We start from the raw sequence: 12,106 nt of genomic DNA on the forward strand, positions 1-12,106 counted from the left end.
CTAGTCAGGGCATTCCTTGGTTGAGGCAGTTCACTTGACCCAGAACACCCTACTTCGGGGAGTTGGTCCAGGGAAGCAAACGCAGGCTAACATGTGTCTCTTTGGACTGGTTAGAAACCACAGGGAGGTAAGCTGAGTGTGCGCGTGGAAACGGGAGCCTGCTGGAACTATCCTTGCTTTCCCACTTGGAAGGCTGCCTTCATGCTGCCTTGAAGCTGCCTGACGTCCCCTGCTGTTGACAGGCCTGGAAACCCGGTAGAAATGCTTCTGGGAAGAAAATGAGTTTGCTCCGTCTCAACCCGGTGCTTCCATGGCCGCGGTGGTGGTTAGCCTGACAAGCTCCAGAACGAAAGGGAAACTCAACGTGAGAATTTGCCTCCAGTTTAGGCCCTGCGTAGCCGGGCAGGAAGGGCGGCATGCAGCAGTTTCCATGAGTTCTTAGTCACCGTTCGGGTTTATTTTAACGGAATTACCCATTTGAGGACTCCTAGGCCCCTCGGGTGTGCATGCATTTCCCTCCAAGGTCACTGAGGACCTCCAGACACCCCCCACGCCGTGGTCCGGCTGAGCAACATCGAGGCCCATTGCTCTGCCCCTCGGAGGCCCTGTGTGCGTGCCGAGTGATGGGCAACACGCTGCACGTTCCTTGAGGAGAGCTCCATTTCCAGAGACCTCATACGGCCTCAGAACCAGATTTCTGGTGAGTCCGAAGCTCCCAGGAAATCTTTGTCCTCGTCCTTGAGACAGCTGCCGAGAAAAAACACTCTGCCTACTTCCCGGGCCTCGTACCTGAAGGCACTCTGCTCGAGGAGAACGTCAGCATCTCGCAATGCTGCGTCGCTAACGGGACAGCCAGATTGAGCACAGGCCTGGAGGGAAGGCCCTGACGTGAGGTGCAGAAGCGGAGCCGCGCAGCAGTTTCCGTGATGCCGTAGCCTCTGCTCTGCGTGTGTTGAACGGCAGTAGATTTTCCTGGACACCTGGGAGGCTCGCGGGGGCACCCTGTTCCAGGCTGGAACACGGAGTACTCCCGGGCACCCCTGGGTCTGCTGAGCAACATCCAGGCCCGGAGCCCTTTGGAGCCGCTCTCCATACGCCGAGTGTAGGGAAACGCCCTGCACTCTCTCCTGGAGCAGATTCGTTTCCCCACCAAACCCACACTTTCACCAACAGACTTCTGGCACGTCTCACATGCCTTTGAGGTCTTACGCCTTGCCCTAGTCTGAGCTGCCCTGAGAGAACCCTCGGCCTCGCATTCCATCTAGGACACCCCTGCCGGAAGTCACCAGCCTCCAAGAGAATGTCGGCTTGCGTTCTTACTGCGATTTCAGCCCTGTGTTTCCTGTGGCCCTGCAGGCTTTGGAATAGCCACAGGCCCCAGAGGCGAAACTAGTCAGGGCATTCCTTGGTTGAGGCAGTTCACTTGACCCAGAACACCCTACTTCGGGGAGTTGGTTCAGGGAAGCAAACGCAGGCTAACATGTGTCTCTTTGGACTGGTTAGAAACCACAGGGAGGTAAGCTGAGTGTGCGCGTGGAAACGGGAGCCTGCTGGAACTATCCTTGCTTTCCCACTTGGAAGGCTGCCTTCATGCTGCCTTGAAGCTGCCTGACGTCCCCTGCTGTTGACAGGCCTGGAAACCCGGTAGAAATGCTTCTGGGAAGAAAATGAGTTTGCTCCGTCTCAACCCGGTGCTTCCATGGCCGCGGTGGTGGTTAGCCTGACAAGCTCCAGAACGAAAGGGAAACTCAACGTGAGAATTTGCCTCCAGTATAGGCCCTGCGTAGCCGGGCAGGAAGGGCGGCATGCAGCAGTTTCCATGAGTTCTTAGTCACCGTTCGGGTTTATTTTAACGGAATTACCCATTTGAGGTCTCCTAGGCCCCTCGGGTGTGCATGCATTTCCCTCCAAGGTCACTGAGGGCCTCCAGACACCCCCCACGCCGTGGTCCGGCTGAGCAACATCGAGGCCCATTGCTCTGCCCCTCGGAGGCCCTGTGTGCGTGCCGAGTGATGGGCAACACGCTGCACGTTCCTTGAGGAGAGCTCCATTTCCAGAGCCGACACACGGCCTCAGAACCAGATTTCTGGTGAGTCCGAAGCTCCCAGGAAATCTTTGTCGTCGCCCTTGTGAGAGCTGCCGTGAGAAAACACTCTGCTTTGCCTACTTCGCGGGTCTCGTACCTGAAGGCACTCTGCTCGAGGAGAAGCGGAGCCGCGCAGCAGTTTCCGTGAGGCCGTAGCCTCTGCTCTGCGTGTGTTGAACGGCAGTAGATTTTCCTGGACACCTGTTCCAGGCTGGAACACGGAGTACTCCCGGGCACCCCTGGGTCTGCTGAGCAACATCCAGGCCCGGAGCCCTTTGGAGCCGCTCTCCATACGCCGAGTGTAGGGAAACGCACTGCACTCTCTCCTGGAGCAGATTCGTTTCCCCACCAAACCCACACTTTCACCAACAGACTTCTGGCACGTCTCACATGCCTTTGAGGTCTTACGCCTTGCCCTATTCTGAGCTGCCCTGAGAGACTCCTCGGCCTCGCATTCCATCTAGGACACCCCTGCCGGAAGTCACTAGCTTCCAAGAGAATGTCGGCTTGCGTTCTTACTGCGATTTCAGCCCTGTGTTTCCTGTGGCCCTGCAGGCTTTGGAATAGCCACAGGCCCCAGAGACGTAACTAGTCAGGGCATTCCTTGGTTGAGGCAGTTCACTTGACCCAGAACACCCTACTTCGGGGAGTTGGTCCAGGGAAGCAAACGCAGGCTAACATGTGTCTCTTTGGACTGGTTAGAAACCACAGGGAGGTAAGCTGAGTGTGCGCGTGGAAACGGGAGCCTGCTGGAACTATCCTTGCTTTCCCACTTGGAAGGCTGCCTACATGCTGCCTTGAAGCTGCCTGACGTCCCCTGATGTTGACAGGCCTGGAAACCCAGTAGAAATGCTTCTGGAAGAAAATGATTTTGCTCCGTCTCAACCCGGTGCTTCCATGGCCGCGGTGGTGGTTAGCCTGCCAAGCTCCAGAACGAAAGGGAAACTCAACGTGAGAATTTGCCTCCAGTTTAGGCCCTGCGTAGCCGGGCAGGAAGGGCGGCATGCAGCAGTTTCCATGAGTTCTTAGTCACCGTTCGGGTTTATTTTAACGGAATTACCCATTTGAGGTCTCCTAGGCCCCTCGGGTGTGCATGCATTTCCCTCCAAGGTCACTGAGGACCTCCAGACACCCCCCACGCCGTGGTCCGGCTGAGCAACATCGAGGTGCATTGCTCTGCCCCTCGGAGGCCCTGTGTGCGTGCCGAGTGATGGGCAACACGCTGCACGTTCCTTGAGGAGAGCTCCATTTCCAGAGCCCTCACACGGCCTCAGAACCAGATTTCTGGTGAATCCGAAGCTCCCAGGAAATCTTTGTCGTCGCCCTTGTGAGAGCTGCCGTGAGAAAACACTCTGCTTTGCCTACTTCGCGGGCCTCGTACCTGAAGGCACTCTGCTCGAGGAGAACGTCAGCATCTCGCAATGCTGCGCCGCTAACGGGACAGCCAGATTGAGCACAGGCCTGGAGGGAAGGCCCTGACGTGAGGTGCAGAAGCGGAGCCGCGCAGCAGTTTCCGTGAGGCCGTAGCCTCTGCTCTGCGTGTCTTGAACGGCAGTAGATTTTCCTGGACACCTGGGAGGCTCGCGGGGGCACCCTGTTCCAGGCTGGAACACGGAGTACTCCCGGGCACCCCTGGGTCTGCTGAGCAACATCCAGGCCCGGAGCCCTTTGGAGCCGCTCTCCATACGCCGAGTGTAGGGAAACGCACTGCACTCTCTCCTGGAGCAGATTCGTTTCCCCACCAAACCCACACTTTCACCAACAGACTTCTGGCACGTCTCACATGCCTTGGAGGTCTTATGCCTTGCCCTAGTCTGAGCTGCCCTGAGAGAACCCTCGGCCTCGCATTCCATCTAGGACACCCCTGCCGGAAGTCACCAGCCTCCAAGAGAATGTCGGCTTGCGTTCTTACTGCGATTTCAGCCCTGTGTTTCCTGTGGCCCTGCAGGTTTTGGAATAGCCACAGGCCCCAGAGGCGTAACTAGTCAGGGCATTCCTTGGTTGAGGCAGTTCACTTGACCCAGAACACCCTACTTCGGGGAGTTGGTCCAGGGAAGCAAACGCAGGCTAACATGTGTCTCTTTGGACTGGTTAGAAACCACAGGGAGGTAAGCTGAGTGTGCGCGTGGAAACGGGAGCCTGCTGGAACTATCCTTGCTTTCCCACTTGGAAGGCTGCCTTCATGCTGCCTTGAAGCTGCCTGACGTCCCCTGCTGTTGACAGGCCTGGAAACCCGGTAGAAATGCTTCTGGGAAGAAAATGAGTTTGCTCCGTCTCAACCCGGTGCTTCCATGGCCGCGGTGGTGGTTAGCCTGACAAGCTCCAGAACGAAAGGGAAACTCAACGTGAGAATTTGCCTCCAGTTTAGGCCCTGCGTAGCCGGGCAGGAAGGGCGGCATGCAGCAGTTTCCATGAGTTCTTAGTCACCGTTCGGGTTTATTTTAACGGAATTACCCATTTGAGGACTCCTAGGCCCCTCGGGTGTGCATGCATTTCCCTCCAAGGTCACTGAGGACCTCCAGACACCCCCCACGCCGTGGTCCGGCTGAGCAACATCGAGGCCCATTGCTCTGCCCCTCGGAGGCCCTGTGTGCGTGCCGAGTGATGGGCAACACGCTGCACGTTCCTTGAGGAGAGCTCCATTTCCAGAGCCCTCATACGGCCTCAGAACCAGATTTCTGGTGAGTCCGAAGCTCCCAGGAAATCTTTGTCGTCGCCCTTGTGAGAGCTGCCGTGAGAAAACACTCTGCTTTGCCTACTTCGCGGGCCTCGTACCTGAAGGCACTCTGCTCGAGGAGAACGTCAGCATCTCGCAATGCTGCGTCGCTAACGGGACAGCCAGATTGAGCACAGGCCTGGAGGGAAGGCCCTGACGTGAGGTGCAGAAGCGGAGCCGCGCAGCAGTTTCCGTGAGGCCGTAGCCTCTGCTCTGCGTGTGTTGAACGGCAGTAGATTTTCCTGGACACCTGGGAGGCTCGCGGGGGCACCCTGTTCCAGGCTGGAACACGGAGTACTCCCGGGCACCCCTGGGTCTGCTGAGCAACATCCAGGCCCGGAGCCCTTTGGAGCCGCTCTCCATACGCCGAGTGTAGGGAAACGCCCTGCGCTCTCTCCTGGAGCAGATTCGTTTCCCCACCAAACCCACACTTTCACCAACAGACTTCTGGCACGTCTCACATGCCTTTGAGGTCTTACGCCTTGCCCTAGTCTGAGCTGCCCTGAGAGAACCCTCGGCCTCGCATTCCATCTAGGACACCCCTGCCGGAAGTCACCAGCCTCCAAGAGAATGTCGGCTTGCGTTCTTACTGCGATTTCAGCCCTGTGTTTCCTGTGGCACTGCAGGCTTTGGAATAGCCACAGGCCCCAGAGGCGTAACTAGTCAGGGCATTCCTTGGTTGAGGCAGTTCACTTGACCCAGAACACCCTACTTCGGGGAGTTGGTTCAGGGAAGCAAACGCAGGCTAACATGTGTCTCTTTGGACTGGTTAGAAACCACAGGGAGGTAAGCTGAGTGTGCGCGTGGAAACGGGAGCCTGCTGGAACTATCCTTGCTTTCCCACTTGGAAGGCTGCCTTCATGCTGCCTTGAAGCTGCCTGACGTCCCCTGCTGTTGACAGGCCTGGAAACCCGGTAGAAATGCTTCTGGGAAGAAAATGAGTTTGCTCCGTCTCAACCCGGTGCTTCCATGGCCGCGGTGGTGGTTAGCCTGACAAGCTCCAGAACGAAAGGGAAACTCAACGTGAGAATTTGCCTCCAGTATAGGCCCTGCGTAGCCGGGCAGGAAGGGCGGCATGCAGCAGTTTCCATGAGTTCTTAGTCACCGTTCGGGTTTATTTTAACGGAATTACCCATTTGAGGTCTCCTAGGCCCCTCGGGTGTGCATGCATTTCCCTCCAAGGTCACTGAGGGCCTCCAGACACCCCCCACGCCGTGGTCCGGCTGAGCAACATCGAGGCCCATTGTTCTGCCCCTTGGAGGCCCTGTGTGCGTGCCGAGTGATGGGCAACACGCTGCACGTTCCTTGAGGAGAGCTCCATTTCCAGAGCCCTCACACGGCCTCAGAACCAGATTTCTGGTGAGTCCGAAGCTCCCAGGAAATCTTTGTCGTCGCCCTTGTGAGAGCTGCCGTGAGAAAACACTCTGCTTTGCCTACTTCGCGGGCCTCGTACCTGAAGGCACTCTGCTCGAGGAGAACGTCAGCATCTCGCAATGCTGCGCCGCTAACGGGACAGCCAGATTGAGCACAGGCCTGGAGGGAAGGCCCTGACGTGAGGTGCAGAAGCGGAGCCGCGCAGCAGTTTCCGTGAGGCCGTAGCCTCTGCTCTGCGTGTGTTGAACGGCAGTAGATTTTCCTGGACACCTGGGAGGCTCGCGGGGGCACCCTGTTCCAGGCTGGAACACGGAGTACTCCCGGGCACCCCTGGGTCTGCTGAGCAACATCCAGGCCCGGAGCCCTTTGGAGCCGCTCTCCATACGCCGAGTGTAGGGAAACGCACTGCACTCTCTCCTGGAGCAGATTCGTTTCCCCACCAAACCCACACTTTCACCAACAGACTTCTGGCACGTCTCACATGCCTTTGAGGTCTTACGCCTTGCCCTAGTCTGAGCTGCCCTGAGAGAACCCTCGGCCTCGCATTCCATCTAGGACACCCCTGCCGGAAGTCACCAGCCTCCAAGAGAATGTCGGCTTGCGTTCTTACTGCGATTTCAGCCCTGTGTTTCCTGTGGCCCTGCAGGTTTTGGAATAGCCACAGGCCCCAGAGGCGTAACTAGTCAGGGCATTCCTTGGTTGAGGCAGTTCACTTGACCCAGAACACCCTACTTCGGGGAGTTGGTCCAGGGAAGCAAACGCAGGCTAACATGTGTCTCTTTGGACTGGTTAGAAACCACAGGGAGGTAAGCTGAGTGTGCGCGTGGAAACGGGAGCCTGCTGGAACTATCCTTGCTTTCCCACTTGGAAGGCTGCCTTCATGCTGCCTTGAAGCTGCCTGACGTCCCCTGCTGTTGACAGGCCTGGAAACCCGGTAGAAATGCTTCTGGGAAGAAAATGAGTTTGCTCCGTCTCAACCCGGTGCTTCCATGGCCGCGGTGGTGGTTAGCCTGACAAGCTCCAGAACGAAAGGGAAACTCAACGTGAGAATTTGCCTCCAGTTTAGGCCCTGCGTAGCCGGGCAGGAAGGGCGGCATGCAGCAGTTTCCATCAGTTCTTAGTCACCGTTCGGGTTTATTTTAACGGAATTACCCATTTGAGGACTCCTAGGCCCCTCGGGTGTGCATGCATTTCCCTCCAAGGTCACTGAGGACCTCCAGACACCCCCCACGCCGTGGTCCGGCTGAGCAACATCGAGGCCCATTGCTCTGCCCCTCGGAGGCCCTGTGTGCGTGCCGAGTGATGGGCAACACGCTGCACGTTCCTTGAGGAGAGCTCCATTTCCAGAGCCCTCATACGGCCTCAGAACCAGATTTCTGGTGAGTCCGAAGCTCCCAGGAAATCTTTGTCGTCGCCCTTGTGAGAGCTGCCGTGAGAAAACACTCTGCTTTGCCTACTTCGCGGGCCTCGTACCTGAAGGCACTCTGCTCGAGGAGAACGTCAGCATCTCGCAATGCTGCGTCGCTAACGGGACAGCCAGATTGAGCACAGGCCTGGAGGGAAGGCCCTGACGTGAGGTGCAGAAGCGGAGCCGCGCAGCAGTTTCCGTGAGGCCGTAGCCTCTGCTCTGCGTGTCTTGAACGGCAGTAGATTTTCCTGGACACCTGGGAGGCTCGCGGGGGCACCCTGTTCCAGGCTGGAACACGGAGTACTCCCGGGCACCCCTGGGTCTGCTGAGCAACATCCAGGCCCGGAGCCCTTTGGAGCCGCTCTCCATACGCCGAGTGTAGGGAAACGCCCTGCACTCTCTCCTGGAGCAGATTCGTTTCCCCACCAAACCCACACTTTCACCAACAGACTTCTGGCACGTCTCACATGCCTTTGAGGTCTTACGCCTTGCCCTAGTCTGAGCTGCCCTGAGAGAACCCTCGGCCTCGCATTCCATCTAGGACACCCCTGCCGGAAGTCACCAGCCTCCAAGAGAATGTCGGCTTGCGTTCTTACTGCGATTTCAGCCCTGTGTTTCCTGTGGCACTGCAGGCTTTGGAATAGCCACAGGCCCCAGAGGCGTAACTAGTCAGGGCATTCCTTGGTTGAGGCAGTTCACTTGACCCAGAACACCCTACTTCGGGGAGTTGGTTCAGGGAAGCAAACGCAGGCTAACATGTGTCTCTTTGGACTGGTTAGAAACCACAGGGAGGTAAGCTGAGTGTGCGCGTGGAAACGGGAGCCTGCTGGAACTATCCTTGCTTTCCCACTTGGAAGGCTGCCTTCATGCTGCCTTGAAGCTGCCTGACGTCCCCTGCTGTTGACAGGCCTGGAAACCCGGTAGAAATGCTTCTGGGAAGAAAATGAGTTTGCTCCGTCTCAACCCGGTGCTTCCATGGCCGCGGTGGTGGTTAGCCTGACAAGCTCCAGAACGAAAGGGAAACTCAACGTGAGAATTTGCCTCCAGTATAGGCCCTGCGTAGCCGGGCAGGAAGGGCGGCATGCAGCAGTTTCCATGAGTTCTTAGTCACCGTTCGGGTTTATTTTAACGGAATTACCCATTTGAGGTCTCCTAGGCCCCTCGGGTGTGCATGCATTTCCCTCCAAGGTCACTGAGGGCCTCCAGACACCCCCCACGCCGTGGTCCGGCTGAGCAACATCGAGGCCCATTGTTCTGCCCCTTGGAGGCCCTGTGTGCGTGCCGAGTGATGGGCAACACGCTGCACGTTCCTTGAGGAGAGCTCCATTTCCAGAGCCCTCACACGGCCTCAGAACCAGATTTCTGGTGAGTCCGAAGCTCCCAGGAAATCTTTGTCGTCGCCCTTGTGAGAGCTGCCGTGAGAAAACACTCTGCTTTGCCTACTTCGCGGGCCTCGTACCTGAAGGCACTCTGCTCGAGGAGAACGTCAGCATCTCGCAATGCTGCGTCGCTAACGGGACGGCCAGATTGAGCACAGGCCTGGAGGGAAGGCCCTGACTTGAGGTGCAGAAGCGGAGCCGCGCAGCAGTTTCCGTGAGGCCGTAGCCTCTGCTCTGCGTGTGTTGAACGGCAGTAGATTTTCCTGGACACCTGGGAGGCTCGCGGGGGCACCCTGTTCCAGGCTGGAACACGGAGTACTCCCGGGCACCCCTGGGTCTGCTGAGCAACATCCAGGCCCGGAGCCCTTTGGAGCCGCTCTCCATACGCCGAGTGTAGGGAAACGCACTGCACTCTCTCCTGGAGCAGATTCGTTTCCCCACCAAACCCACACTTTCACCAACAGACTTCTGGCACGTCTCACATGCCTTTGAGGTCTTACGCCTTGCCCTAGTCTGAGCTGCCCTGAGAGAACCCTCGGCCTCGCATTCCATCTAGGACACCCCTGCCGGAAGTCACCAGCCTCCAAGAGAATGTCGGCTTGCGTTCTTACTGCGATTTCAGCCCTGTGTTTCCTGTGGCCCTGCAGGCTTTGGAATAGCCACAGGCCCCAGAGGCGTAACTAGTCAGGGCATTCCTTGGTTGAGGCAGTTCACTTGACCCAGAACACCCTACTTCGGGGAGTTGGTCCAGGGAAGCAAACGCAGGCTAACATGTGTCTCTTTGGACTGGTTAGAAACCACAGGGAGGTAAGCTGAGTGTGCGCGTGGAAACGGGAGCCTGCTGGAACTATCCTTGCTTTCCCACTTGGAAGGCTGCCTTCATGCTGCCTTGAAGCTGCCTGACGTCCCCTGCTGTTGACAGGCCTGGAAACCCGGTAGAAATGCTTCTGGGAAGAAAATGAGTTTGCTCCGTCTCAACCCGTTGCTTCCATGGCCGCGGTGGTGGTTAGCCTGACAAGCTCCAGAACGAAAGGGAAACTCAACGTGAGAATTTGCCTCCAGTTTAGGCCCTGCGTAGCCGGGCAGGAAGGGCGGCATGCAGCAGTTTCCATGAGTTCTTAGTCACCGTTCGGGTTTATTTTAACGGAATTACCCATTTGAGGTCTCCTAGGCCACTCGGGTGTGCATGCATTTCCCTCCAAGGTCACTGAGGACCTCCAGACACCCCCCACGCCGTGGTCCGGCTGAGCAACATCGAGGCCCATTGCTCTGCCCCTCGGAGGCCCTGTGTGCGTGCCGAGTGATGGGCAACACGCTGCACGTTCCTTGAGGAGAGCTCCATTTCCAGAGACCTCATACGGCCTCAGAACCAGATTTCTGGTGAGTCCGAAGCTCCCAGGAAATCTTTGTCCTCGCCCTTGAGACAGCTGCCGAGAGAAAACACTCTGCCTACTTCGCGGGCCTCGTACCTGAAGGCACTCTGCTCGAGGAGAACGTCAGCATCTCGCAATGCTGCGTCGCTAACGGGACAGCCAGATTGAGCACAGGCCTGGAGGGAAGGCCCTGACGTGAGGTGCAGAAGCGGAGCCGCGCAGCAGTTTCCGTGAGGCCGTAGCCTCTGCTCTGCGTGTCTTGAACGGCAGTAGATTTTCCTGGACACCTGGGAGGCTCGCGGGGGCACCCTGTTCCAGGCTGGAACACGGAGTACTCCCGGGCACCCCTGGGTCTGCTGAGCAACATCCAGGCCCGGAGCCCTTTGGAGCCGCTCTCCATACGCCGAGTGTAGGGAAACGCCCTGCACTCTCTCCTGGAGCAGATTCGTTTCCCCACCAAACCCACACTTTCACCAACAGACTTCTGGCACGTCTCACATGCCTTTGAGGTCTTACGCCTTGCCCTAGTCTGAGCTGCCCTGAGAGAACCCTCGGCCTCGCATTCCATCTAGGACACCCCTGCCGGAAGTCACCAGCCTCCAAGAGAATGTCGGCTTGCGTTCTTACTGCGATTTCAGCCCTGTGTTTCCTGTGGCACTGCAGGCTTTGGAATAGCCACAGGCCCCAGAGGCGTAACTAGTCAGGGCATTCCTTGGTTGAGGCAGTTCACTTGACCCAGAACACCCTACTTCGGGGAGTTGGTTCAGGGAAGCAAACGCAGGCTAACATGTGTCTCTTTGGACTGGTTAGAAACCACAGGGAGGTAAGCTGAGTGTGCGCGTGGAAACGGGAGCCTGCTGGAACTATCCTTGCTTTCCCACTTGGAAGGCTGCCTTCATGCTGCCTTGAAGCTGCCTGACGTCCCCTGCTGTTGACAGGCCTGGAAACCCGGTAGAAATGCTTCTGGGAAGAAAATGAGTTTGCTCCGTCTCAACCCGGTGCTTCCATGGCCGCGGTGGTGGTTAGCCTGACAAGCTCCAGAACGAAAGGGAAACTCAACGTGAGAATTTGCCTCCAGTATAGGCCCTGCGTAGCCGGGCAGGAAGGGCGGCATGCAGCAGTTTCCATGAGTTCTTAGTCACCGTTCGGGTTTATTTTAACGGAATTACCCATTTGAGGTCTCCTAGGCCCCTCGGGTGTGCATGCATTTCCCTCCAAGGTCACTGAGGGCCTCCAGACACCCCCCACGCCGTGGTCCGGCTGAGCAACATCGAGGCCCATTGTTCTGCCCCTTGGAGGCCCTGTGTGCGTGCCGAGTGATGGGCAACACGCTGCACGTTCCTTGAGGAGAGCTCCATTTCCAGAGCCCTCACACGGCCTCAGAACCAGATTTCTGGTGAGTCCGAAGCTCCCAGGAAATCTTTGTCGTCGCCCTTGTGAGAGCTGCCGTGAGAAAACACTCTGCTTTGCCTACTTCGCGGGCCTCGTACCTGAAGGCACTCTGCTCGAGGAGAACGTCAGCATCTCGCAATGCTGCGTCGCTAACGGGACGGCCAGATTGAGCACAGGCCTGGAGGGAAGGCCCTGACTTGAGGTGCAGAAGCGGAGCCGCGCAGCAGTTTCCGTGAGGCCGTAGCCTCTGCTCTGCGTGTGTTGAACGGCAGTAGATTTTCCTGGACACCTGGGAGGCTCGCGGGGGCACCCTGTTCCAGGCTGGAACACGGAGTACTCCCGGGCACCCCTGGGTCTGCTGAGCAACATCCAGGCCCG

The sequence above is a fragment of the Pseudorca crassidens genome, chromosome 18 (genome assembly GCF_039906515.1).
Source record: "Pseudorca crassidens isolate mPseCra1 chromosome 18, mPseCra1.hap1, whole genome shotgun sequence".
NCBI classification, from domain to species: domain Eukaryota; kingdom Metazoa; phylum Chordata; class Mammalia; order Artiodactyla; family Delphinidae; genus Pseudorca; species Pseudorca crassidens.